This window comes from Copadichromis virginalis, linkage group LG5 (genome assembly GCF_057382275.1).
Source record: "Copadichromis virginalis isolate Kocher_CV1m ecotype Utaka linkage group LG5, C_Virginalis_male_GT1.1, whole genome shotgun sequence".
NCBI lineage: Eukaryota > Metazoa > Chordata > Actinopteri > Cichliformes > Cichlidae > Copadichromis > Copadichromis virginalis.
Window position 1 is genome coordinate 2,263,339 of NC_140622.1, and position 27,508 is coordinate 2,290,846.

At 41.0% G+C, this 27,508-nt stretch overlaps 1 protein-coding gene and 1 long non-coding RNA gene across 3 annotated transcripts in view; one reads left to right on the forward strand and one right to left on the reverse strand.

Moving 5' to 3' along the window:
* fhit (fragile histidine triad diadenosine triphosphatase) overlaps positions 1-27,508 on the reverse strand; it is a 160,853-nt gene that overhangs the window by 20,887 nt on the left and 112,458 nt on the right. The window lies entirely within an intron of this gene.
* On the forward strand, positions 1,769-6,146 carry LOC146708741 (uncharacterized). Its single transcript, XR_014920349.1, has 3 exons — positions 1,769-1,877; positions 3,561-3,695; positions 4,979-6,146. It is a non-coding gene; the product is annotated as an uncharacterized LOC146708741 (long non-coding RNA).

The following is a 27,508-nucleotide window of genomic DNA, read 5'->3' on the forward strand; positions in this document are numbered from 1 at the left end:
TACATTCTAACAACAGCTGATCAAGCTTAAACGTGCTGCTGTTGTTCAGCCGCTGGTTTCCTCTTTCTGGTGCAAAGTGGGCCAAAAGCAAACTAGAGACACGGACTCGCGACAGAAAAGCCGATCAGCTGATCGTTAAGCAGTTTCATGATTGAAGTAGCAGCAAGAAGAGGCAGTCGCTCCATATATCGCTTGTTAAGCTTAACGCAGGAATGCTTTACAAACATTCAGAGATGGACTTACACACTTGCTTTACTTCTCTCGGGGATAACTTTGTCGGAGATGAAATGCCGGGTTGCTAGCGAAGCTCCAAATGCTATCCAGACCACCGACAGGTCCTGCATGCCACAGCCGCTCTATCACGTGATGCATACTGCTCCGACGTGCTAACGTTCTGAGGCGAGTTACGGCGTGTTGCAAGTTTTGTGAGGTGCTTTCGTGATATTTAATGGATCGGATTACATTTTTTATTTTTCTCCGATATCCGATCCAGTAATTTAGGTCAGTATCGGACCGATACGTAATATCGGATCGGTCCATCTCTACTCCTCACATGTTAACCTCTTCGACATGTCAATGGCTGTGAACAAAGAGAGAATTGTAAATAATTCATGAAAGAATAAAGTTACATTGAAACCAAGCACACCATTGTTTTTCTTGTGACATTACCAATAAGTTTGATGTGTCACATGGCCCTCTTCCTATTGAAAAAACCAAAAGTTGTATCCAAGATGGCCGACTTCTAAATGGCCACCATGGTCACCACCCATCTTGAGGAGTTTGCCCCTCACATATGCTAATGTGCAACAAACAGGACTTTAATATCACCAACCATTCCCATTTTATTACGGTGTATCCATATAAATGGCCCACCCTGTAGAGAGTTACTACACTCTGCTGTTACTGTACACATACTCAGCATCACATCTTTATCTATCTATCTATCTATCTATCTATCTATCTATCTAGATACTGCATCATTATATATATATATTTATTCATTAGGGGTGCAACGATACTCGTATCGATATTGAACCGTTCGATACAGTGCTTTCGGTTCGGTACGCATATGTATCGAACAATACAAAATTTTTAATTCATTTTATCAACTTTTTCTTCTGACGATGCTGTCTGTGTTGAACGCTTGGTGGATCTGCGCTCGACAGTGCAGCCTAGGCGGAGTAGTCGAATGCAGATTCACAGAGTGTATGACCCTGAAGGTAAGCGCGTCATGGACTAAAGTACAACAGTATGTTGGATGTGCCACGCAATGCTCAATTACATGGGTGGGAGCTAGTGTGTTAGCGCAGTTAGCTCGTTAACGTGTTGGCCGTGTCTAGCCCCATGCACGGGGCGATCAGGGGTAGCTCGTTAACGGAGATTTGCCGTGTTGTGGCGTTAAGGTCATTTCAACGAGATTAACCTGAAATCACTGGTGGGAACACAACGAATATGACTGCACACTTACGCCGACGACATCCTAGTGCAAAGACAAGTGGAAGCAGACAAAAACAACAAGCATGCATGCTACAAACTTTACCCGAGTCATTTAGACAGCCGTTAGCACATGATCCTCCTTATGGGGACCTGATATGTTTAATATGCTGCTGAGAATATAGCCCAGAAGAAGCGTATAGTATACACTGTAAAAAAAATCCGTAAAAATACAGTACAATCTACTGTATAAGCGTGAAGGAATTTTCCGTATTAGTCATTTACAGGTATTTTTCTGTATTTCTCAACTACTGCAATGCATTGTTGGAAAAAGAACCTGAAAAGGAGGGAAAAGTAAGCGCAAGAGCAGCCATTAGGCTTCTTTCAGGCTTCATCTGGATTTTGGATTCTGAAGTTGGAGAAACTGCCTTCAAATTTCTGTGGTAAGTATTAAAACTCATGTTTCGTTTTATTAAAATAATGTTTTTCAAAAGACTCCGTGTTTTTATTTAGAAAGAATTGTTAATTTATTTGTTAACTGGTTTCGGCTGTCTCCAGACAAGTCAGGAATATTTTGCTGACTCATTTTTTAAAATAATTGTTATTTAGGTTTAACATGACTTAAGCTTTATTTTAGTTAATGTTAAAATAATTTTTACTGTGATACCACCAGTTTTGCCCTTCAGTGGCTGAACCAGTTTTCATAAATATTATAGTTAGCTGTCTGTGTCTCTCTGGGTATTACACAGCTGTGACTGCTAACTAGCTAATTAGCGAAAGTCAGCGATGTGGATAACTGGGAAAGTGAGAACTTCATGGTCCTAGAAATTATTCTAGGACTCTAATAAGTACTGTATCAATACCTGTGTTTTACAGTTGGCTCTACTGTACACTTTAAAGGGTTTCAGGCAAAGTTACACTAACCCTAGTTTAAGCCTCAGACCTTCCTGGCTGACGCTAGCAAATGCTAATGTTAGCCTCTGATTTGGGCTGCTAAAGTAAAGACTTTTAGCTAGCTGACCAGCATAGATTATTTCGGTGGTTAACAGACTGTAGTGGTAAAATTATTGAAAGTATAGTTTCACCTCAGCACATTTACAATTACAGTATGTCTATTTTGTAGCACATAGAAATGTTTAGTTAATATTTACAGACAGACACATTTTCCCTGTAACTGTGTTTTTACTCCAACATTTGTTGAAAATGTAATTTATGAAATGCTGAGCAGCATTTCTTGTATGTGGAATATTTTTGTCACCCCACTGTGCTAATGTGATTAAATACTAAAAATTATTACTAAAAAAATTCAATAATAAATCAATAATAACTATTTCTTGATTGAACTATAATGTTTTTTTTTTTGTTTGTTTGTTTTTTTTTGCCTGTCCCATTTGGTTCTTTAGCCATCAGAATTGTTGTCTGAAGACCAACAAGGATACCCAATGGATTTACTTTGCCAAATGGATCATCGTGGCATTGCCATATTGGTCCATTTGGTCGATCTTTGTTTTTATTATTTATTATATTTTATTTTCAGATGTTACAGACGGGACAGACATGAGTGAGGGATAGGAAAGGGAGAAAGAAAGAGGAAGGAAAGGAAAAACAGAAGGGGAGAGGGACAGTGAGAAAGGGGAAAAAAATCTCCTGGATCACCTGTTGAGAGAAGAATAGAAAACAAGCAGAAAAAAAACAAAGCAACATACTAAACACAACACCATCGCATTAATCTAGCTAAGTGTAAACAGCAGTAAATACTAAATATTCAATGTTGTTGTGCAGCACGCAGGACAGATGTGCTTCGAAGTAGCAGCCAAGAAAGGTGTAATTTGGGTCTACGAGCAGTGAACACCCGTGTGCATACCTGTGTGGATCAGCGCGCTTGTATTCCAAAGGTTGAACTATAATGTAAGCGCAGTGCTGGTGTGCAGGGGCTCTATATGCCTTGTCTATATCAAGCTTTTAGCCAAATATAAGCAGAGATATTTGTATCTTTCTTAAAAATCCAGATCCTTACAGATTATTTGAGAAATGGATCAACAGCTATCACTACTTGAAGCACTTTAAGTCCTGCAGTGGAAAAATATCCCTTATTTCACCTTTGATCACACACTTTGGTTTTCCAGTGCAGAGCAATGGCCAAGAAAAGGAAAGACTTCCCCGAGTGAAAAAAAAGATGAAGATACAAGCTGGTGATGATCCAGAGCAGCTGGTCTCAGGAAATGAAGAAAAACCCTGATCACCTTCTCTACAAACACAAGGTGAGTTTAATGTTGTGGTTGATTTAGTTTTTCAAGGTATGTATGTTACTTTAATTATAAACTGCTTTTGCTGCAACAGAATGGTGTTATGTGTATGCAACTCTACGTGAATTATAATCCTTTGTAGGGCTGCGTGATATGACCAAAATCTCATATCCCAATATAAGACGTATCTCTCCTGATAACGATATATATCACAAAATAGTGCATTTTCTGTAAATTCTGTGATTCTCGGGCAACTCGACTTATGTGAAATGTTTTCAGTTGGGCGTCGTGTACCTGGAGTCGAGTGTTTTGACCGATGCATGAAACTATACATTTTTAGACATGAGTTTAAATGGCCGCCATTTTCTTTCTGAGTATTTATTACACGGCGTGCTGCAAGGAAAAGCCTGTTCTAACGTTTGAGTCTAAGGATTATTTTGAGCACCTGACGACTCTTTTTTGCTTTTCATTCGTAAACTCTCTCGAAACTCTTTCATGTGATTCTTGTGTAGGTGGTTAAAGAGGTTTGTCGTGTTCGAGTGGTGGTGGGGACCAGTTTGTGGCATAATTTGCATAGTACAGTTTTCTGGGGCGTGTCAGACTTTTCATAACCAAACCATGTCCATGCTACAGAGGTAGCCCCTCATTTAACAATAAGGTCCTCGATTTCTTTTGACTGGTCCTTCTGGTTCTGCCTCATCCTTGCTGGCCATGCTGGTATTCTCTGTGCCTTCATCTGCGTGGTGACTGTAAGCGCCATTTATAGTTACTTGATGTTTTTATTTGAGGTCATTTGTTTGATGCATATTCTGAAATTTTATGTTTGAGAATAATGTATATCATTTCAGTTTAGTTTGAAAAGTCTCAACAGAAACTTGAGCTTTATTGTGAAAGGTTTATGTGGAAAATAAACAAGCGGACGGCGGAGCCACACGATGGTTTTATCCTCATTGTTGGTAACGAAAGTACGCGTAAAAACAGTCACTTGTCCGTCCATAGTGTGGTTATTTTAAGTATAAGAGAAGGAGAGAACTTTAAGAAATAATATAGCAACTACAGTGACCATCAAAACCATGAAAAAAATATTGCCGTAAACAGTTTATTTTGCAACACCACAAAACAAAGAATAGTGTATAATATGAAACGATAGACATTTTTATATCGTAATCTGATATATATCGTCATATCGCACAGCCCTAATCCTTTTTTTGTTTATGTTGTTTATGCTCTAGGTAAAAAAAAATTATAAAAATACAAACTTTTTAAAAATGTCTTGTTGTTTCTCTTTTTTTCCTCAGAATAAATTGCGACCAGTCTCAATGGCTGACACGGAGGAGCAACACAGCGACACGTTAACTCCGACTGCTGCAGTTCCTGTATGAACTGAGCAACTCTTAAAATCCAAGGAAAAGCTGTGTGTATTTTACTTAAAGCTCAGATGGACCTTGATGTACTAACATGCAGGCTGCATTCAGGACTTTGTCACACTGTTATATGAAGAGCGGTAACAAGACTTTGTAGTAATTTGTCTTACTATTGTCTTATTTGTTGTGATTTAGGGTCTGTGCGCACAAGCAGAGGTTTTTGTTTGTAACTGTAACCTCGTTTTCAGAGCCTTGTCTAACATTTAATGGTCACGAAATATGTCAGACTTTTTCCTCTACTTAACCAGCTTAGAGAATTTGAACACCGTGGAGAAAAAGGTGTGCATTAAGGATTTTGAACTATGATGTTTAAGTGTTGTCACTGCTGAGGATTCGTGGACACAGATCCTTATTCACTATGCTGCTGTTTACAGTTTAACTTTTCATCAGAACAAGCACTTCTAATTATACTTTGCTCCTCACTGACAAAACAAGTCCCGTAAATACACTTTTATCTTTAAGTTTGGGACAGTAATCTGTCTTCATTTATTATGTGTTGTAGTTATCATATGGGGAAAAGTCCTGTGGTTATCCATCAGTCCTGTTCGAATAAACCCAAAGTTCAGGAACATCTTCTTTAGATCTGTTCAGTTGTATTCATGTGGCACCACTTAAACAGTCAACAAATTTTGACTCAAGTATGTTATATTGTAAGGTAAAGAGCCCAAAGAGTTAATCTCAGACAAATGTTCACACAAATGTGAATTACATTCACTTCATTAATGAAGTGAATGCAATTCAGTAATCAAAGGTGTTTGGCTATAACTGACTACATGTGTATACTGTATCATAAGTGGACAGAGATGGATGTAAACCACACCTTAACCATTTGGCTGAGGCAAAACTACCACAAGGCAGTGATTCTAACTCAAAGGTACTCTGGATATTATTAAATGTGAACATGTCGTTAAATATGACATTTTTTGTTTGTCAGGTGTCCTGTTTGAAGAAAACACTTGGTAGCCACTTGAATGAATGTAAATAAACACATTTACATGAGGGCAACCTGATTTCAAGGAAATAAAAATGCTCAAATTTGAAAGCTTGTGAGTTATTTTGTTCATGTATCAGCTGTTTAGTAGTTTTATGACAAGATGGATGCTGTCATTATATTTTAGTATAGTGTTTGAGTTAAGGAGAATAAAAGAATATTTAACATTAATTGTACCAATGTTGTTGTGTACGAAGCACAAATTAATTTAAGTTTTAATTTATGAATTTTTGAGTACATGGTGTACTAGGTTGTAATTGCATAGAAATGTACGTTTAAGGATATAAAGAACTATATTTAATGAGTTACAGTGAAAAGAAGTGCTTGGAAATAGTAATATAAACAGAAATTTCAATTTTTCTATTAACGGAAAATATCAGTTAATGATACAGAAAATATACTGTGAATAAACGGAATTTTCTGTTTTATAGCTGAAGGAAATGTCCGTAAATAGTACAGAGAGTATACTGTAAATCTACAGAATTTTCCGTTTTATCATTTACAGAAAGGTCCGTCAAACCTCCGTAAAAAAACAGAAAATGTACTGGCAGAAAATTACCAGGACATTTTCTGTTTTTCTACGGAATATTTTTTTACAGTGTAGCTTTTATTTTGGAAAGAGCCATTTCTCTGTAATAAACTCTCTTTTCCAAAGATGAGTGATTCCTCAATCAGATACAGGGCTCGCAATATCGCTAGCCCGACGTCCTGGGGCTAGCGATTTTTCCAGTCGGGCTACCAAAATCTATCTCTGCCCTGCCTGTCGGGCTATTGTAGGAAGGAAAAGTATATGTCAATGCTTTTGCATTCTTTCGGAAATGTAGCTGGGTAATTATGTCATTGGCATCGGTGAGCCACTGTCAATATGTGACATATTGAAATCGCGTTTGAATTTGCGCTTGTTTTTTGCTTTCACTCTGCAATCGCGCGAACTGTGTATAGAGAGCGACAGCACTGATCTGTGAGTGATGATAATTTGTGCACCAATTCCTCTGACATCGTCTTATCAATCGTCAGCTTACTATGCAAACATGACAAGTGAAATCTCCCGCAGCTTAAACATGTGAGTGTCACGATGAGTTGTGTGGCTGTCAGTGGCTGGACCCACGTGCAGGACTCGGAGACAAAACATTAACTTAAACGACGGCTTTATTTGCTGGAGAGTCACCCTTGGACGATACATAAACAACAACTTAAACTAACTAGACAGGAGATGCTGAAGGTAGACGACCATGGATACACACACAACAAACGTGGAGGACGCAACAACTGGCAGGGAAAAACACAGGGCTTAAATACATACTGAGGTGATTAGGGAATGTGAAACAGGAGGAGAGCACAGCTGGGACTCATCAGACATGACAAGGGGAGGCAAAACTCAACACATTGACATAGTACACTGACTTTCAAAGTAAAACAGGAAACTGAACAGACGAGGACTAAACTAGGGGATACAGTGACAGAAATCAAACCCAAGAGAATCAAAACACATCATGAAAACAAAGATAACTAATACAAACAGAAAAACACTGAGTCCACAGACTCAGGACCGTGACAGTGAGAGGTTGATCGCGCAGAGAATCGCTGAGCTTATGTGAGTGCGTGTGTAAAAGCATTTCAGTTCTGCTGAGCCAAATAAGACAGGTCAGGGTGAAGAAGTGACAGCCAAAGAAAAGCTTACCACAAAACGGAAAAGTTATGACAAATCAGACTATAAGGCAAAAAGAAAGTGCAGCTTTATGGTTTCATGGACAAAAGAATTTCTGTGGCTGCAATATGACTGTTTGCTTTTTTTCAACAGGCCAAACAAAGGTTAGTTTTAATGTTTGCTGATGAATTATGATTATTTAAAATGATTTATTTCAGCAGAAGTTTTCAGTCTGATAGCTGCTATATTTTCACGAGCCATTGATTTGCTTTTTGTTGTTTTGCTTCCTCAGGGATAAAACTAGTGTAGTGATTTGTGCTCTGCAATCATAAAGCACACAAAGACAAACCATTATAGCAGTGGTGATTAATTTGTATTTTAAAATATGGATACAGTGTATCTATATTAGTAAATAATCTTTATTCAAATAAAAAAATCAACACAGTTTCAATGACTTCAAAAAGGAGGTAATCTAGGAGGTAAAATATTATTCTGAGCCATCACAGAACAAATGACTAGTTAAATGGAATTCTCACAGTTATAATTGAATGTTTCTGAACCAATGTGGACGTCTTCTCTCACACGGGCTGCTGTGTATAGCTTAGAGGCCTGCAGTAAAGGCAGGAATGATGGTGTAATCATCATAAAGCATGGACGCTGCAGATGCAACTAAATGAGCTTGCCTTCCAAGCCATTAACTGCATTTCAGATCCAGCATCTTTACCACAGAGCTTTCTTCTCATAGTAGCTGCCTTTCTGTGCTTTAGGCTACACTCACCACAAGCTCTATCCACTTAAGCTCTTTAGAGAGTCCATTAGGGAAATGAAAGACACCATTTGTGAAGATACGATGCTTATTGGAGAGATAATCAAGACGCTTGATTTGCCTTGGGCCCATGACTTGCTGTAGTTTACTGTGGGGTCAAGAAGACACAAACAGTGCATTCTAAACAGACACAATGCACCTACAATTTAACAAAGGCAGAGAAAAAACACCAAACCACCTGTCAGTCACACAACTTGCAACATGCTTTTTCATTAAAAGTTCAAGAAGACTGCAGTGCAGGTAAACAGCCTCAGAACCTGTAAATACACTACCAGTCAAAACTTTGGACACCTTCTCTTTTAATAGTTTTTCTTTATTTTCATGACTATTTACATTGTAGATTCTTACTGAAGGCATCAAAACTATGAATGAACACATATGGAAAATATGTAGTAAACAAAAAATGTGAAAAATAAGCCTTTGCTTTGATTACTGCTTTGCACACTCTTGGCATCCTCTCTCTGAGCTTCATGAGGTCGTCACCTGAAATGGTTTTTAATGATGTGTCGGTCGGAGCCGGCTCTTTGAAGTGAACAAAGGAAGTGTTTTGTTTGTTTTCTTTCTCTCACCCTCTCTCTCTAACTTGTGTTTGCGCTGAGCAGAGGGGTGGTAGTAATTCCACACTCTTCCAAAAAATCATCCCAGGCCCATATGACAGAGAATGTGCATCTTCTTTTTGTTTTGCATATTTTAATTTATATATTATCGTGTTGTGGTTTGCAGTGTTTTGTGTTGTTTCACTTTAAATTTGTTTAAAAGGAAAAAACTGAAAATTTTACTAGTTAAAAGTTGAATTGTATATATATAGTTGTTTTTTGTATTTTATAATTAATTTTTTACATATTATGTGGAGTGAATAAATAAAAGCATATTTATATATAAACATATATAAATAAAAAGCATGTTTTTTTAACATTAGTAATTCATTTTGTGCATAATTTTATATTGTTGTTGAAAATTTATTAATTAAAGCAACAAAACAACCTGAAGAGCCGGGAGCCGAAAGAGCCGGAATTCCCATCACTAATGGTTTTCCAACAGTCTTGAAGGAGTTCCCAGAGATGCTGAGAACGCTTGAGGGGCGGGGCATCAGACCTTTGCATTCATTATAAAGGTTGGTGTTGTGCCAAAAAATGATTTTCAACGTTTCCTTGTGTTTTTTGTGTGTGATATCTTTATCTATGTTGGTAAATAGACTTCGGTGAACAGGGTTTACAAAGGGGTTATATGTAAAGTTTAAAAATGACCTGTTTTTCAAGTATCTTTATAACTCTGTGTTACTGTATTTACATTATAACCAATCCAGTCCTCTTTGTCCATGTCATGGCGAGTGCTGTGTGGCAGGCAGGTTGAAGGACCCAAGTGAGGACTCAGAAACAGAGAGTTAAGCTTAGGGCGCAGCTTTGTTGCTGGGAAAAACCATTTCAGGTGACTACATCATAAAGCTCATTGAGAGAAGGCCAAGGGTTTCCAGTGCTGTCAACAAAGGAAAGGGTGGCTAATTTGAGGAATCTAAAATATACAAACATATTTAGTTATTTATTAATTTTTTCTTTACTACATAATTCCTTATATCTTGCTTCATATATCTGATGTCTTCAGTATGTGTATGCAATGTGCAAAGTAGTACAAATAAAGAAAAACATTGAATGAGAAGGTGTGTCCAAACTTTTGACTGGTAGTTTACAAATAGTCATTTATTTACTTTTATGTTGCTATACACTGCATAAAGGCATTTGACTTTTAAATTTAATCTAGCAGTCCGCCACTTTAAATCTGCAAACACAATGACAGTGTAAAAGTGTATCCACTATTGGATTGTCCCTCATAAATAATCATGTCCAGGAGCTTCAAAGTGATTAGCAATGTGGAGACACGTCACAATCATGCACAGCTCGCCACCCAAGCAAAAGGCAAAGAGAAGGAAGACTATAACATTCTCATTTTCCATCATCCGCTCTATTCCTCTGGGAACTCGGAGCTCTGTAGTAAGATTGAAGAAGAACCAAAACTCTCATCTTTCCTTTCATCTTTTCCCAAACTCAACTGCTGTCATAAAGTTTTAAATGCAAACCTCACCAGACTGCAACTGCTTGCTATTATTCTGCTAACCATCCCTTGGTTGATGCTGAGAAGAAAAAGCACAATGAGGGGAATTTGGGGGGGCATCTGTTTGTTAATGCTACCACTTCCATAGCTGAAATTCATTAAAGGCTGTTCAGAATTTAGGCTTCACATTGCTCTGTGCATTTATTACAGTACATCAGTCAAATAGACGATTGTATACCTGCACATTTGGCAGAAGAAGATCTTCATGGGAATTAGCCTTTGCAGTTTTCTTGCTTAAAATAACCACAGAGCTTCTGAAGAAAGTGATAGGAAATCAAGTGCAAACACATTGGCCCTTAGATGCAAAGTCTTACGGTAAGGTGAAAACAGATCGGAAGCATGAAAAATGATTGTGAAATGATGCTGCTAACATTTTTGTCCTGGTTAATTACACAACAAATGAAATGTGAGGGAAAAAATGACCTCACAGCCTCCACTGGAAATAGTAACAGCAGCTGGTACAGTAACTGTTCTTATTACTTTGGGTTTAGTAAGTGTCACTCTTTGAGACGTCTTTGGGAGAGTGAGGGAGCAGAAATTGTAGGAGGTCAACTTTCTTCTAATTGGCTGGCCCTCACAAACAGAATGTTCAAGCAGTAGGTAAGCATAATTTATGTACCCACAACGAGAACTCTACACCTGAGATGACCACATTTAAGGACATCCCCTCTCACTGACATCATAAGAGCCACGAACATGAATTAATTTAAAACTTGAGCTGTAATTTATGTACAAACTGACCTCAATGTTTACAATTGTTACAGTATATAGTAGAGATGGACTGATCCGATATTACGTATCGGTATCGGTCCGATACTGACCTAAATTACTGGATCGGATATCGGAGAAAAATAAAAAATGTAATCCGATCCATTAAATATCATGAAAGCACCTCACAAAACTTGCAACACGCCGTAACTCGCCTCAGAACGTTAGCACGTCGGAGCAGTATGCATCACGTGATAGAGCAGCTGTGGCATGCGGGACCTGTCGGTGGTCTGGATAGCATGTGGAGCTTCGCTAGCAACCCGGCATTTCATCTCCAACAAAGTTATCCCGAGAGAAGTAAAGCAAGTGTGTAAGTCCATCTCTGAATGTAAAGCATTCCTGCGTTAAGCTTAACAAGCGACTGCCTCTCTCTCTTGCTGCTACTTCAATCATGAAACTGCTTAACGATCAGCTGATCGGCTTTTCTGTCGCGAGTCCGTGTCTCTAGTTTGCTTTTGGCCCACTTTGCACCAGAAAGAGGAAACCAGCGGCTGAACAACAGCAGCACGTTTAAGCTTGATCAGCTGTTGTTAGAATGTATTTAATATTACTTTCTACTCGAGGATCTCTTTCTACGTAGCTGACGGCTGTAACTGTGCAGGGGCGGATCTAGCAAAGTTTAGCCAGGGGGGCCGATAGGGCATGAACAGGGAAAAGGGGGCACAAAGACATACTTTTCTTTCTTATTCTCATTTAAAATGTCGAGCTTTTAATAAATAATTATCTGACACCCAAAGTTTTAATTTGATGCAAAATGTATAGAAGTCCATTACTGTATATAGTGACTATTAAGTCTAATATATATACCCTAGTAAGCTATAGTACTTTTTCCTTTGGGAAGGTACCATCTGTGCAGTCTGCAATTTTGTTGAAGAAAGATGTTGAATCTATTTAATATTTTAATATATTGAAAAATAATTGATTTCTGTGCATTTTTTTTTACACTGCATCAAATTAAGGTTGATTACGTCGATTAAGCATCATGAGGTGGAGCGTGAGGGGTGGTTCCCTATTTTTTATTTATTTATTTTTGTTGTTGCTGGGAGTTGGAACCCTATTAGTTAGGTTGCTTAATATTTATGCTAAGTACTCTTTAAAATACCAGATTAGGGAGGATGGTGTAGGTTTAAGTTTATTAGATTGATCAGTATTGCTGAACTATGAAATATTTTTTTTGCATACAGGTATAACAGAATAGCTTTAGTGTAGTTGTTGTTTTAAACTTGAGTATGAACTTATACAAAATGCAGCAAGATATTTAAAAAACAGTTTTGTTGATTAAAAAACACTATATCGGATTCATATCGGTATCGGCAGATATCCAAATTTATGATATCGGTATCGGTATCGGACATAAAAAAGTGGTATCGTGCCATCTCTAGTATATAGTATGCATAACATCCATCAATCCATCCATTTTCTTCCCCTTATCCTGTGCCAGGTCACAGAGGCTGCAACCTAACCAAAGGAGCAGATTCTGCTGTTTGTCCTAAAGCTTCATCAGTTTTCAGAAGGTCTGTATGTAAGAACTGTGAAATATCAACAGCGAGCAAAACTGTCAGAAGGCAATATGAAAAAAACAGCTACGCTTTCTGCAGGTGTATACCAAAGCAGATCCCCTTTGAGAGCACAGGAATGAAAGAAATCTCCACATGAAGCACAAAGCAATCATTTGTATTTGTCTGGCAGGCAGCAGTACTGCTCATCTCAATATATTTCAATTTCATTTACATTTATTTAAATACTTCAACCCTAGTCTGTGGCTGATTTTCATGGTGGCAACAGACAAGACATCTCTTTAAAGAACTAAAAGAGCAGGATAGGACCCGCAGGTGACTCAGCTACAGGCTTGACAATCAGTTTAGTGCCATGTTTTAATGACAGCTATTCAGGAAAATTACAATAGATCTGCATAAAGCTTGATCAAGTCAGTAATTACAACCTGAAGGTATATGAAAATGCTGGAGTGTAAGCTGTTTTAAGTATAAGTTCAGAGAAGTGCTTGTGTAACCATTTTCAGTTCAGGTGATTTCAGAATAAACTATTTTGAAAGAATTCAAACCTGAAACAAGAAGGAAAATAAGGAATATTTAAGTTATACTTGTGCATATGCACATATGCCACAATTTAAGATACTGCATATTTATGGCCACTGAGGTGGAGTTAATACCTCTTTTAAAAAGACAGCCCGCTCTAGGTTGAATGTATTTTATTTATTGACACAAATTGTCTAATTTAGAGCACTTGTGATTAGGGCTGCCACAAACGATTATTTTGATAGTCGACTAGTCACCGATTATTTATGCGATTAGTCGACTAATCAGATCATCATCCACTGGACGTAAAACTACAGCTTATTGCACCAGCAGCATCTGCTCTTATATAACTATCATTAGCTTACAGCTTTAAGCTTTTAAGGTGCTAACTAAAAATAAAGACAAGATGATAGTTTATTCAATTTTAATGAAATTTGCAGATTGTTTCGGTGAAGTTTAATAAACTCCTTGCTATCTAAAATATAACAGGACACCGGAGTAAATTCTCCAGCATCTCACACTTCTGATAATCAGCTGTCTGCTTGACGTTTATTCAGCTGTGTAAAAACTATAACTTTAATCTCAGCCAAACCGATTTACTCAGGAACAAATAAAATACTAAAAAAAAAAAAAGCCAAACAACAACATTTTTAATTTATCTAAGTGACTCATATATATTTAACCTGAGTAGTGAAAGACGGCGGTGGGTTTGAAAACGATTTGCCGGGAGTCCGGTGTTCTCACGGCGCTAGTGAGCCTAGCCCCCGGCTAGCTATCGAGCTAGTGGGTAACAGACGTCTCCGAAAACGTCGGAGCGCTTTTGAAAATATGTGGTGTCCTGATAAACTGAGCAGATATTTGAGGTTTACACAGCTACATTCTCGCCTGAAAATATGTTAAACGTTTATTTTGTGACCCAGAAAGAATAATAAGAGTAATATTAAAACTAACTAGCTGCCGCCATTGTTGGAAACTAAGCTGGGCCGCGCTATGAATTCTGGGACACAGCTGCTTCTTCTTCTTCTTCGGGGTTTAACGGCAGCTGGCATCCTTGTACATGCAGTGCTGCCATCTTCTGTTTCAGTCCGTTATTACACTCTTAAATCCTGCTACTTATTCCTGCGTCTTTTGTGATCTTACAAAGCTTCAAACGACACATCGACTATTAAATCAGTCGTCGACGATTTTGATAGTCGACGTAATCGTGACTAGTCGACAAATCGTGGCAGCCCTACTTGTGATAAATATGTCTTCTTTATATTGTCACGTGTAGTTACATTGACAGCTTGTTTTTGTAGTGATGTTTTAATTCTCACTGAAATAAAGTAAATGGTAAACAATTTTTTAACCACTTATCCAGCTGAACTTGCTGGAGCCTATCGCAGCTGGCTTTGACCAAGAAGCAAGATAAAGCCTGGTCAGTTTACCAGTCCATCAGATGGCCAACTTTTTATTCATATTCAGTGTAGTGGGACATAAGCTGTAAGCTGGGACAGTGTAAAGGAACATCTGTGGTACATGCATAAATATGTTCCCAAGTCTTGATCTTAGCCTACATAGTTATGAAATATTTATCACAACTCGATTCTGTAATAGCCCTAAGCCACAGTCTATTGAGGGCTCATCATTTTAAGAAAGAACGCTGATATTCCTGTAGAAAAAGTAAAAGATGGAATAACGCACAAAGAACTTTTTGTTCTGTAAAGTGTCCTTGGGTGTTTTGAAAGGCGCTTTTAAATAAAATTTATTATTATTATTATTATTATTACAATTATTATTATTATTATTATTATTATAACTGTGTGCAAGTCTAAACAAATAAGTGTAGACAGGGTGTAGAGGGTTTTAGCCAAAGGACTCAATTTTGCCATTTCCCCGCAACAGTTGCCCATAGTGGACCTCATCACAGCCACAGAATCTGCCATACGCATTAATAAATTATCACCGTCAGAAGCAGAGCAAATCAGGATGAAAGTCTCAGCCACCCTCTCCAGTGCCAAAGTCCCTCCGTCCAACCTCACATTACAAGAAAAGAAGGCCGTCGCTTCCCTGAGCAAAGACCACAACATCACTGTTTTACCAGCTGATAAGGGAAGATGCACCGTGGTCCTAAACACTACAGATTACCACACAAAGATCACTACTCTCCTCAGTGACAACAATACCTACGAAGCCTTAAAGCGAGACCCCACAAGCAGCTACAAAAAGAAAGATAAGATAAGATAAGATAAGATAGAACTTTATTAATCCCTCGGGTGGGTTCCTCTGGGAAATTCGACTTCCAAAAAAAGCACAGCAACGACCGAAGTTACAGTTACAGAATTGTTATATATATATATATATATATACACACACACACACACATATATAAATACAGAGACAAATATAAATAAAATATACAAAGGGGATAAATAGAATAAATAGGAATAAAAAATAAAAATACAAGTGAATTGCACATTTCAAGTATTGAGTCTATTGCACTGTTGACTATTTACAAAAAGTATTGCACAAGGTATTGTACAGTGAGGTGAAGAGGCAATACAGCTTAGTTGTTCCCTCCTTTGTCCTCCTGTTTCCCCTCCCTCTCCCCTCCAGAGAGGAGTTAAACAGTCTGATGGCGTGTGGGACAAAGGAGTTTTTAAGTCTGTTAGTTCTTGTCTTGGGGAGAAGCAACCTGTCACTGAACAGACTCTTCTGGTTGTTAATGGCCGTGTGCAGAGGATGCCCAGCATTGTTCATAATGTCCATCAGTTTCTTTAATGTCCTTTTCTCTGCCACTGTCACCAGAGTGTCCAGCTTCATGCCGACCACAGAGCTAGCCCTCCTGATCAGTTTCTCCAGCCTGGATGAGTCCCTCTTTGCTGTGCTGCTCCCCCAGCACACCACAGCATAGAAAAGTACTCCAGCAACCACCGACTGGTAAAACATCCTCGGGAGCTTCCTGCAGATGTTAAAAGACCTCAGCCTCCTGAGGAAGTACAGTCGGCTTTGGGCTTTTTTATACAGGTGCTCTGTGTTGCATGACCAGTCCAGTTTATTGTCCACCCACAGCCCGAGGTACTTGTACTTGTTGACCACCTCCACCTCCTCCCCCTCTATCTGAACCGGCAGTGGACCTGCTCTAGACCTCCCGAAGTCCACAACCAGTTCCTTAGTCTTTGAGGTGTTGAGTTGCAGGTGGTTTGTGTGACTCCATGCGACAAAGTTCCTCACCAGACTTCTGTACTCCTCTTCCTGACACCCCATGATGGCCGTGTCATCTGCAAACTTCTGAATGTGGCATAATTCAGAGTTGTAGCAGAAGTCAGAGGTGTACAGGGTGAAGAGAAGAGGGGACAGCACAGTTCCCTGTGGTGCTCCTGTGCTGCTGACCACTGTGTCAGACGTGATGTCCTTCAGCCTGACGTACTGTGGTCTGTCGGTGAGGTAGTCGGAGATCCAAGCCACCAGGCAGGGGTCCACCTCCATCCTGTTCAGTTTTTCCTGAAGCATACAGGGCCGGATGGTATTAAAGGCACTGGAAAAGTCAAGAAACAGGATCCTGCCTTTTCCCCCATCCAGGTGTGAGTGGGCTCTGTGTAGGAGGTACAGGATGGCATCCTCCACTCCACACTCAGTTATAGCTTGCCTTCAAGACTTTGAAAAGGACAAAATCATTGCCCGCCTCACATATCACCGCCTTTACCCAGGGGATGCCATACCCTGCATCTATGGACTTCCTAAGATCCACAAGGAAGCTGTCCCACTCAGACCCATAGTCAGCAGCATAAACTCAGCCACTTATAACATTGCTAAACACCTTGCTACCATCCTTGCTCCTCTCGTGGGGAACACCCCACACCACATCAAGAACTCCACCAACTTCACCGACAAGGTCCAGAAACTTACCCTGGATCCAGATGAAACCATGGTGTCCTTTGATGTAGTCTCTCTCTTCACTTGCATACCCACCACGGAGGCCGTGGAGACTGTCAGAAAACAACTACAAGAAGACAGCTCCTTGGAGGACAGGACCAACTTCACACCCGATCAGATCTGCACACTGTTAGACCTCTGCTTCACCACAACATACTTCAAATACAACGAAGGCTTCTACAGACAAAAACATGGCTGTGCCATGGGCTCCCCCGTGTCACCTATTGTAGCCAACCTTTACATGGAGGAAGTGGAAAGGAAGGCTCTTGGCTCTTTTAAAGTAAGAGTACCCAGCCACTGGTACAGATATGTGGACGACACCTGGGTCAAAATCAAGACACAAGAAGTGGAATCCTTCACTGCGCACATTAACGCTGTGGATAAAAACATCAAGTTCACCAGGGAAGACACAAAGGACGACTGTTTGCCTTTCCTGGACTGCGCCGTGCACATTGAAGAGAATGGCAACCTCAACATCGAAGTTTACCGGAAGCCCACACACACGGACCAGTACCTCCTCTTTGACTCCCATCACCCTCTGGAACACAAACTTGGAGTAATCAGGACCCTACACCACCGGGCAGAACATGTTCCCTCTAAGCCTGAAGGGAAAAAGAAGGAACACACACATGTAAAGGAAGCACTCAAAACGTGCGGCTATCCTAAATCGGCGTTGTTAAAGTCAGCAAAGAGGCACAGAAAAGAAGCTCAGACACCAGCGAGCAAACAACAGATTAAAGAAGGGAATATCAAACAGATATGGCACTACCCTGTGCAGAAATTCTAAATATTTCTCAGAGCTGGGTAGCCAGGCACATTTGAACAGCTTTTTCTCATTGCTATGTATGAACAGAAAAAGTGCAAAAACAGCAAAATGACACTGCATGTCTTTACATCCCAATAACTCGACAATGTTCTGTAAAGTGATGACAGAGACAAGCAACCACAATAAGAGCTTCAAGGGACATTTTGCCCAATTCTATTCATAGAGTAGAACCAATGACAAGACTGTCATCCAGCAAGTCTTTGATATTAAAAACAAAAACTGAGAGCAATGAGAGGAAATTGAAGTGAGAGAAAAAAACCCCAACAAAACAATACTCAAGACCTAACTGAGTTATGCAAATAGTGTCTGTTGATAGCAAAGTATTTTGAGATGCTTTCTTAAAGTCTGCTGGGAATAGGAACTGAGTGATGTAAACAGCCTTAAGATAAGATAAGATAAGATAAGATAAGATAAGATAACCTTTATTAGTCCCACACGTGGGAAATTTGTTTTGTCACAGCAGGAAGTGGACAGTGCAAAAGTTATGAGGCAAAAATTAGAATACAATAAGAATAAATACAGTACACAACTGTACAGAATAGAATAAAATAAAATACTATATACAGTAGAATAAAATAAAATAAATATACAATAAGATAAAAATAGAATACAAATACAAATACTATATACAACTGAGTAAAAATACAACGATGACAGAAAGGATTATTGCACTTAGTATTATTGCATATGTATGGATGTGTGTGCTTGATCAGTTAAAGTCTTTATTATGGAGTCTGACAGCAGTGGGGAGGAAAGACCTGCGAAATCTCTCCGTCCCACACCGTGGGTGCCGCAGTCTCCCACTGAAGGAGCTGCTCAGTGCTGTCACAGTCTGCTGCATGGGGTGGGAGATGTTGTCCATCAGGGATGACAGCTTAGCCGCCGTTCTCCTGTCACTCACCACCTCCACTGGGTCCAGAGGGCATCCTAGAACAGAGCTGGCCCTTCGGATCACCCTGTTCAGTCTCTTCCTGTCCCCAGCAGAGATGCTGCCGCCCCAGCAGACCACGCCATAAAAGATAGCAGAAGCCACAACAGAGTCATAGAAGGTCTTCAGGAGTGGGCCCTCCACTCCAAACGACCTGAGTCTCCGCAGCAGGTACAGCCTGCTCTGCCCTTTCCTGTAGAGGGCGTCTGAGTTATGAGTCCAGTCCAGTCTATTGTTCAGATGAACACCAAGGTACCTGTAGCTGTCCACAGCCTCAATGTCCATACCTTGGATGTTCAGTGGTTGCAGTGGAGAATGGCAGGAGATGAAAAATGCTCACACTGCTTCAGCTCTCTCGCAGTCATTTGTTTACCCATTAAGTAGGAAGAAATCTATCATAAAAGCCACAGTCATTAACAGTTAGGATGACTCAGTTGTGCACTCTTTGTAGTAAACTTCAAAAATTGATACATCATGTAAACTGCGCAGCTAAGATTCACTTCACTATGTAATAAAATGATGAAATTTTCAGGTGCAAAAAACATAATGGCCTGTCTATTTAAACATCAATTTAAACAGGCCAACACTTTGGGAAATCTACTTGTTTGTTCAGTCAGAGGTTAGTGGTATGTGGTATGTACCACTGGCAGAAAGAGGGAGTGGCTGACATCCAGAAATCCTACCAGTGGGTGAACAAAGCTGGACTGAAAGACAGCACAAAGGCACTAATCATGACAGCACACGACCAAGCTCTCAGCACAAGATCCACAGAGGCAGAGATACATGGAATGCCATAACCAAGTGGCCGGCACAGTAAACATGAACATGTGTGCCGAGTATGGCCTGGAAGTTCTGAAAAATGGAACACGCCACCTAGAGTGGTTGAGAATGACTAAGCTAAGATCCCTTGGGACTTCCAGATACAAACAGACCAACTGGTGATGGCTAACCAACCAGACATAGTAGTGGTGGACAAGCAGAGGAAGGCGACCATAGTGTTAGATGTATCCATACCAAGTGATAGCAACATCGGGCTGAAGGAACATGACAAGCTCAAGAAATAGCAAGGGCTCAGAGAAGAACTCAAGAAGATCTGGAGGGTGAAGGCAACAGTGGTCCCAGTGGTAATCAGTGCACGTGGTGCAGTGACCCCAAGCTGGGTGAGGGGGTCTAGCAGATCACAGGAACAACATCTGAGATCTCCAGGAATGAACCTGACTTATTGCCATCTATGCATAAGCTCTTGGTTGTATAAGGATCAAATGGCTTTCATCAACAAGCCAGACACCCCATACTCCTGAACCACCTCCCACAGAATACTACCGAGTGAAACGGTTGAATACCTTCTCCACAAAACACCTGTAGACTGGTAGGGCAAACTCCCATGCTCCCTCAAGCATCCACGAGAGGATAAAGAGCTGGTCCAGTGCTCCGTGACTGGGACAACTGGGACTAAAACTGCATTGTTCCTCCAAGGAATTGAACTACTGGAAACCAGTTATCTACACAAACCTGTTCTCGATTCCCAACCCACCTCCAGTGTCCAACAACGGGTTCGGGGGTTACCACCACGAAAGACATCAGCCACTGTGCAGCCGCAGCTCAGTGCAGCAGCTTCAGCATACAGGGAGTGCAGAATTATTAGGCAAATGAGTATTTTGTCCACATCATCCTCTTCATGCATGTTGTCTTACTCCAAGCTGTATAGGCTCGAAAGCCTACTACCAATTAAGCATATTAGGTGATGTGCATCTCTGTAATGAGAAGGGGTGTGGTCTAATGACATCAACACCCTATATCAGGTGTGCATAATTATTAGGCAACGTCCTTTCCTTTGGCAAAATGGGTCAAAAGAAGGACTTGACAGGCTCAGAAAAGTCAAAAATAGTGAGATATCTTGCAGAGGGATGCAGCAGTCTCAAAATTGCAAAGCTTCTGAAGCGTGATCATCGAACAATCAAGCGTTTCATTCAAAATAGTCAACAGGGTCGCAAGAAGCGTGTGGAAAAACCAAGGCGCAAAATAACTGCCCATGAACTGAGAAAAGTCAAGCGTGCAGCTGCCAAGATGCCACTTGCCACCAGTTTGGCCATATTTCAGAGCTGCAACATCACTGGAGTGCCCAAAAGCACAAGGTGTGCAATACTCAGAGACATGGCCAAGGTAAGAAAGGCTGAAAGACGACCACCACTGAACAAGACACACAAGCTGAAACGTCAAGACTGGGCCAAGAAATATCTCAAGACTGGTTTTTCTAAGGTTTTATGGACTGATGAAATGAGAGTGAGTCTTGATGGGCCAGATGGATGGGCCCGTGGCTGGATTGGTAAAGGGCAGAGAGCTCCAGTCCCACTCAGACGCCAGCAAGGTGGAGGTGGAGTACTGGTTTGGACTGGTATCATCAAAGATGAGCTTGTGGGGCCTTTTCGGGTTGAGGATGGAGTCAAGCTCAACTTCCAGTCCTACTGCCAGTTTCTGGAAGACACCTTCTTCAAGCAGTGGTACAGGAAGAAGTCTGCATCCTTCAAGAAAAACATGATTTTCATGCAGGACAATGCTCCATCACACGCGTCCAAGTACTCCACAGCGTGGCTGCAAGAAAGGGTATAAAAGAAGAAAAACTAATGACATGGCCTCCTTGTTCACCTGATCTGAACCCCATTGAGAACCTGTGGTCCATCATCAAATGTGAGATTTACAAGGAGGGAAAACAGTACACCTCTCTGAACAGTGTCTGGGAGGCTGTGGTTGCTGCTGCACGCAATGTTGATGGTGAACAGATCAAAACACTGACAGAATCCATGGATGGCAGGCTTTTGAGTGTCCTTGCAAAGAAAGGTGGCTATATTGGTCGCTGATTTGTAGGTAATGTCATTGGAAATGATTCACTCAGACTTAATAGCCAAACTGTCTGAATCAAGCTTCTACAACTACAAGAATGTGTTACTCAGCAAATTTAGCTCTATTTTTGACGGTTGTCTTCTTCATACTGCTCTCACTGAACATGTTGTAGAGACTGGCGATGCAAAACCTGTGAATCTCCCACCCTATCACACATCGCCCACTAAGAAAAATGTGATGAAGAACAGGTGCAACAAATGTTAAGGGACAACGTTATAGAACCTTCCACAAGCCCTTAGGCGGCACCTTTAGTCATTGTCAACAGAGCGGCCGCAGAAGCAAGGTTTTGTGTGACCTTTTGAGGACAGCCAAGTGACCTGAAAAGATTCTTATCCATTGCCTCGTGTAGATGAGTCATTGGACTTTCTGGCAAGGGGAAAGTTTGTCTCAACATTGGACTTTGCACGAGGCTATGGGTAGGTTGCTTTGGCGGAGGACTCTAAGCCTAAAACTGCCTTCATCTCTCACTGCGGTTTCTTCCAGTTTCAGGTGCTACCCTTTGGGCTTAGCAATGCACATGCAACTTTTCAGAGACTTGTGAACTCAGGTCTCTGGTCTTATTTACAAAACATGCACTGTCTACCTGGATGACATTGTCATCGCCTCACCTACCTTTGAACAGCACTTTGTGGATCTTGAGGAAGTGCTGGACAGACTCCAGGCTGCTGGCTTGTCCTTGAAGCTCAAAAAGTGCCAATTCTGCCTCGATGAATTCACCTTCCTCATGCACCACATCACTTCATTAGGTGTCAAACCCAATCCAGATAAAGTAAAGGCGGTTAAGGAATTCAATACCCCAACCACAATGAAGCACGTCCGTCAGTTCCTCTACCTGACTGGTTATTATTGGTTCTAAATTCAGAATTACAGGGAGTGCAGAATTATTAGGCAAGTTGTATTTTTGAGGAATAATTTTATTATTGAACAACAACCATGTTCTCAATGAACCCAAAAAACTCATTAATATCAAAGCTGAATGTTTTTGGAAGTAGTTTTTAGTTTGTTTTTAGTTTGAGCTATTTTAGGGGGATATCTGTGTGTGCAGGTGACTATTACTGTGCATAATTATTAGGCAACTTAACAAAAAACAAATATATACCCATTTCAATTATTTATTTTTACCAGTGAAACCAATATAACATCTCCACATTCACAAATATACATTTCTGACATTCAAAAACAAAACAAAAACAAATCAGCGACCAATATAGCCACCTTTCTTTGCAAGGACACTCAAAAGCCTGCCATCCATGGATTCTGTCAGTGTTTTGATCTGTTCACCATCAACATTGCGTGCAGCAGCAACCACAGCCTCCCAGACACTGTTCAGAGAGGTGTACTGTTTTCCCTCCTTGTAAATCTCACATTTGATGATGGACCACAGGTTCTCAATGGGGTTCAGATCAGGTGAACAAGGAGGCCATGTCATTAGTTTTTCTTCTTTTATACCCTTTCTTGCCAGCCACGCTGTGGAGTACTTGGACGCGTGTGATGGAGCATTGTCCTGCATGAAAATCATGTTTTTCTTGAAGGATGCAGACTTCTTCCTGTACCACTGCTTGAAGAAGGTGTCTTCCAGAAACTGGCAGTAGGACTGGGAGTTGAGCTTGACTCCATCCTCAACCCGAAAAGGCCCCACAAGCTCATCTTTGATGATACCAGCCCAAACCAGTACTCCACCTCCACCTTGCTGGCGTCTGAGTGGGACTGGAGCTCTCTGCCCTTTACCAATCCAGCCACGGGCCCATCCATCTGGCCCATCAAGACTCACTCTCATTTCATCAGTCCATAAAACCTTAGAAAAGCCAGTCTTGAGATATTTCTTGGCCCAGTCTTGACGTTTCAGCTTGTGTGTCTTGTTCAGTGGTGGTCGTCTTTCAGCCTTTCTTACCTTGGCCATGACTCTGAGTATTGCACACCTTGTGCTTTTGGGCACTCCAGTGATGTTGCAGCTCTGAAATATGGCCAAACTGGTGGCAAGTGGCATCTTGGCAGCTGCCCGCTTGACTTTTCTCAGTTCATGGGCAGTTATTTTGCGCCTTGGTTTTTCCACACGCTTCTTGCGACCCTGTTGACTATTTTGAATGAAACGCTTGATTGTTCGATGATCACGCTTCAGAAGCTTTGCAATTTTGAGACTGCTGCATCCCTCTGCAAGATATCTCACTATTTTTGACTTTTCTGAGCCTGTCAAGTCCTTCTTTTGACCCATTTTGCCAAAGGAAAGGACGTTGCCTAATAATTATGCACACCTGATATAGGGTGTTGATGTCATTAGACCACACCCCTTCTCATTACAGAGATGCACATCACCTAATATGCTTAATTGGTAGTAGGCTTTCGAGCCTATACAGCTTGGAGTAAGACAACATGCATGAAGAGGATGATGTGGACAAAATACTCATTTGCCTAATAATTCTGCACTCCCTGTATGCTGTGGCTTTTGCTAGTCAGTCCCTTAACAAAAATGAACTCCACTACTGCACTTCAGAAAAGGAACACTTTTGCCCATATGTTCAAGGTGTTCATGTTACTATCTTCACTGACTACAAGAGCCTCAGGTGGCTCATCTCTCCTCAAAACTCAACAGGCCAACTTACCTGCTGGTCACTTTGCCTGCAGGACTTTTACTTTGATTTGAGTTATGTGCAAAAGCCTGGTGCACACAACAAAGTGCAATCCTTTACCCCGACTTGTGACAGACCAACAATTCTTTTGCCAGAAGAAGCCGTCACTTTGGAGATTCTCTGCCACCCGTTACTCTGGCTGATTGTTCACAATTGAGCCAGCTGCAGTTAGGTGATCATATCACAGGTCCACTCCTCAGAGACATTGAAGCGGACTCACTGGACAGCTCAGACAGTGCCACCTTGTTACAGTATGTTGTGTATGACTCTCTTTTGTATTACAGAGACCCCATGTCCACATGTGCTCTACACCCTTTGAGAGCTGAAACTGTTTGCCCCTACTTCCATGAGAGGCATCTTGCTAGACTATTACCACAACCCCCCCACAGCAGGACACTTGGGTGTTTCTAAGACATTGGCTTGACTGTGTATGTGGCTGTGGATTTTGTAGGGCCACTGCCCCACACCCCTGCTGGTAATGCATATTCGATCGTGTTTGTTGACTATTTCACTGAGTGGGTTGAAGCCAGTGCTGTCAAAGAAGTACATCTCACGTAGCAGATGGTAAATCTGTCACTGACACTTTTGCTAGACATGGTACACCCACTTACTTGATTTCTGACAGAGGGTCTCCTTTTGGGAGTGAGCTTTTTGAATAGGTTGTTTCTGCCTTAGACTCAGTGCACAGACTCACTGCAGCATATCACCCTTAGACAAATGCTACTGAACATGCCAACCGGACTCTGAAGACTGCAATCTGCACTTTTGTAGGTGATAGGCACAAGTCATGGGATAAATTTCTCCCTCAAATTTGCTTTCCTCTACATTCTCTACCATGATGGGTGGCATAGGGTCAAAAAAATCAGATTTGATGCGCTTTCGCCTGCAGTGTGAACGTAGCCTTAGAGCCTCCCCACAGGAAGCTCACGACCATACCAGAGTGGCTCTTGACTTTAGCCATGACAGACAAAAACATTACTTTGACTTGAGACGTCGACACGCCACATTCCGTGTTGGTTACCTTGTGAGAGTTAAGACGCACCCCAGGTCAGATGCCCAGTCTAACTTTACTGCTAAACTTGCAACACTGTTTGAGGGACCATTGTGTGTATCTCAGAGACTCAGTGATATTAACTACAGGCTCACTTGGGTGAACTCCGGTGTAAGGTTGTGAACATGCAACTGTTTCATACTCTCTCACTTCCAAAGGACATTCTGTTTCCTCTCTTGCTAAGAGAGGGACTGCAAAGGATCTGCAGCCCACCCTGCCCCACCTGCAGACACTGACATTAACTCTGATCTGTTCCCCTTTGATTTACCAAACATTCATTTTTGCCAAAATTATTCTCATACAGTCTTTTGCCCTGTGTGTTTGCCAATCTTAGCTGTAATCTCTATGTATAGGGTACTGTTAAGTGTGGTTTATGCTTTTTGTCCCTACAATCTTACAGAAAACATGGAAAACCTCAACAGTCAGATGATGAGTCAAACACCACACCCTTTATTGAATTTAAACAATTTCCTTTCAAATTGCATTAATTGCTGTAACTACCTATCCTAAATGTGCTGTGTTCCGGTGCTTACCAAAAGGGCCAATGTGACAGGTGTAAAGGTGCTTGGTCCACATAATCTCAATAAACTCACATGTGTATTAAAAGTATCTCCACTCCGCTATATCCAACTGCCAGTTATGTTCGAGGTACTCCCAGGTGATCTCACACATCTATGATTTCCACCTTTTTCTTCTCAATGGATACACTTAATCATGACTTTGGCACCAGAGAAGAATTATTCATGGGTTATTGAAATGAGAGTGCTGACCCATTAATCAGAAAGTAGTAACTTCCACAGATGAGGCTAGTGCCTATTAAAATGTATGTCTTTTTAATTTGGTTCTATGGTGCATACAGGGTTCAAACTGCCTTTAGTTTCCATTGCATTTACACGAATGGATAAGGCCAAAGGCACATGATGGTTATCAAGGTCAGTGATGCAGCTGTTATCTTATGTTTACTGAGTTCTTCATGCTCTTGACGAAGGCGGTCGCACTTTTCTCCTCTCCTCCTCTCCCTTAGCTTCCCTGCTTAGCCTCTTGTGTCTCGAGTTTTTTGTATTACTTTTCCCTGGAACACTCTCTCACAGCCTGTTCTCTAAAATCTAAAAGAGGAATTATGGATTTGATCAACTGGTCTCTGAATGCAATTGACACCCTTTTCTCAACGAGAAGTCTGGGCTTGGGTGAGCCTGAGTGCTGAAGATATCTACCTATTCGGAACCATGATAACAGGGTTCTTGCTGATTGAGGCTGGCTTGGCCCTGACTTATCGGAGAATTAAGGAAGCGGAACCGGCTGTTCAAACCCCCACAAGGCTGCCCGCTGGGATTGGAACGATGGGACGAGGCGTGAGTTTCTCAAAATGGGCTCATTGAGCGCAAATTGGATCACATCTTGGAGAAGCTTACTGCAGTCGTAAATTCTTAGAATCTGCTCTTTGAGCAAAAGAATGACAACACCACGGAGCGCAAGTTTGAAAACATCATGGAGAAGCTCACGGCTCTCCAACGGGAGATTGAGAGACCAGTGTCGGACTGTTAGAACAGCTTTGAAATTCATATGAGTTGTTCGCACTAAAGTAAAAACCATCATCACTTCTTGCGGATACCCCTTCGGTGCCAACTGTGATCTCAAGGCTGGAGCTGAAAAACAACACCCTGATAACGACTGTGTTGAGACTGTTCTTCCCATTCCATGCAAGGCCACCTGGGTTGGCTGGAAGACTGTTTACTTAGCCTGGCAGGGCGAAGGACACTGTCTCAGCTGAACTCTGG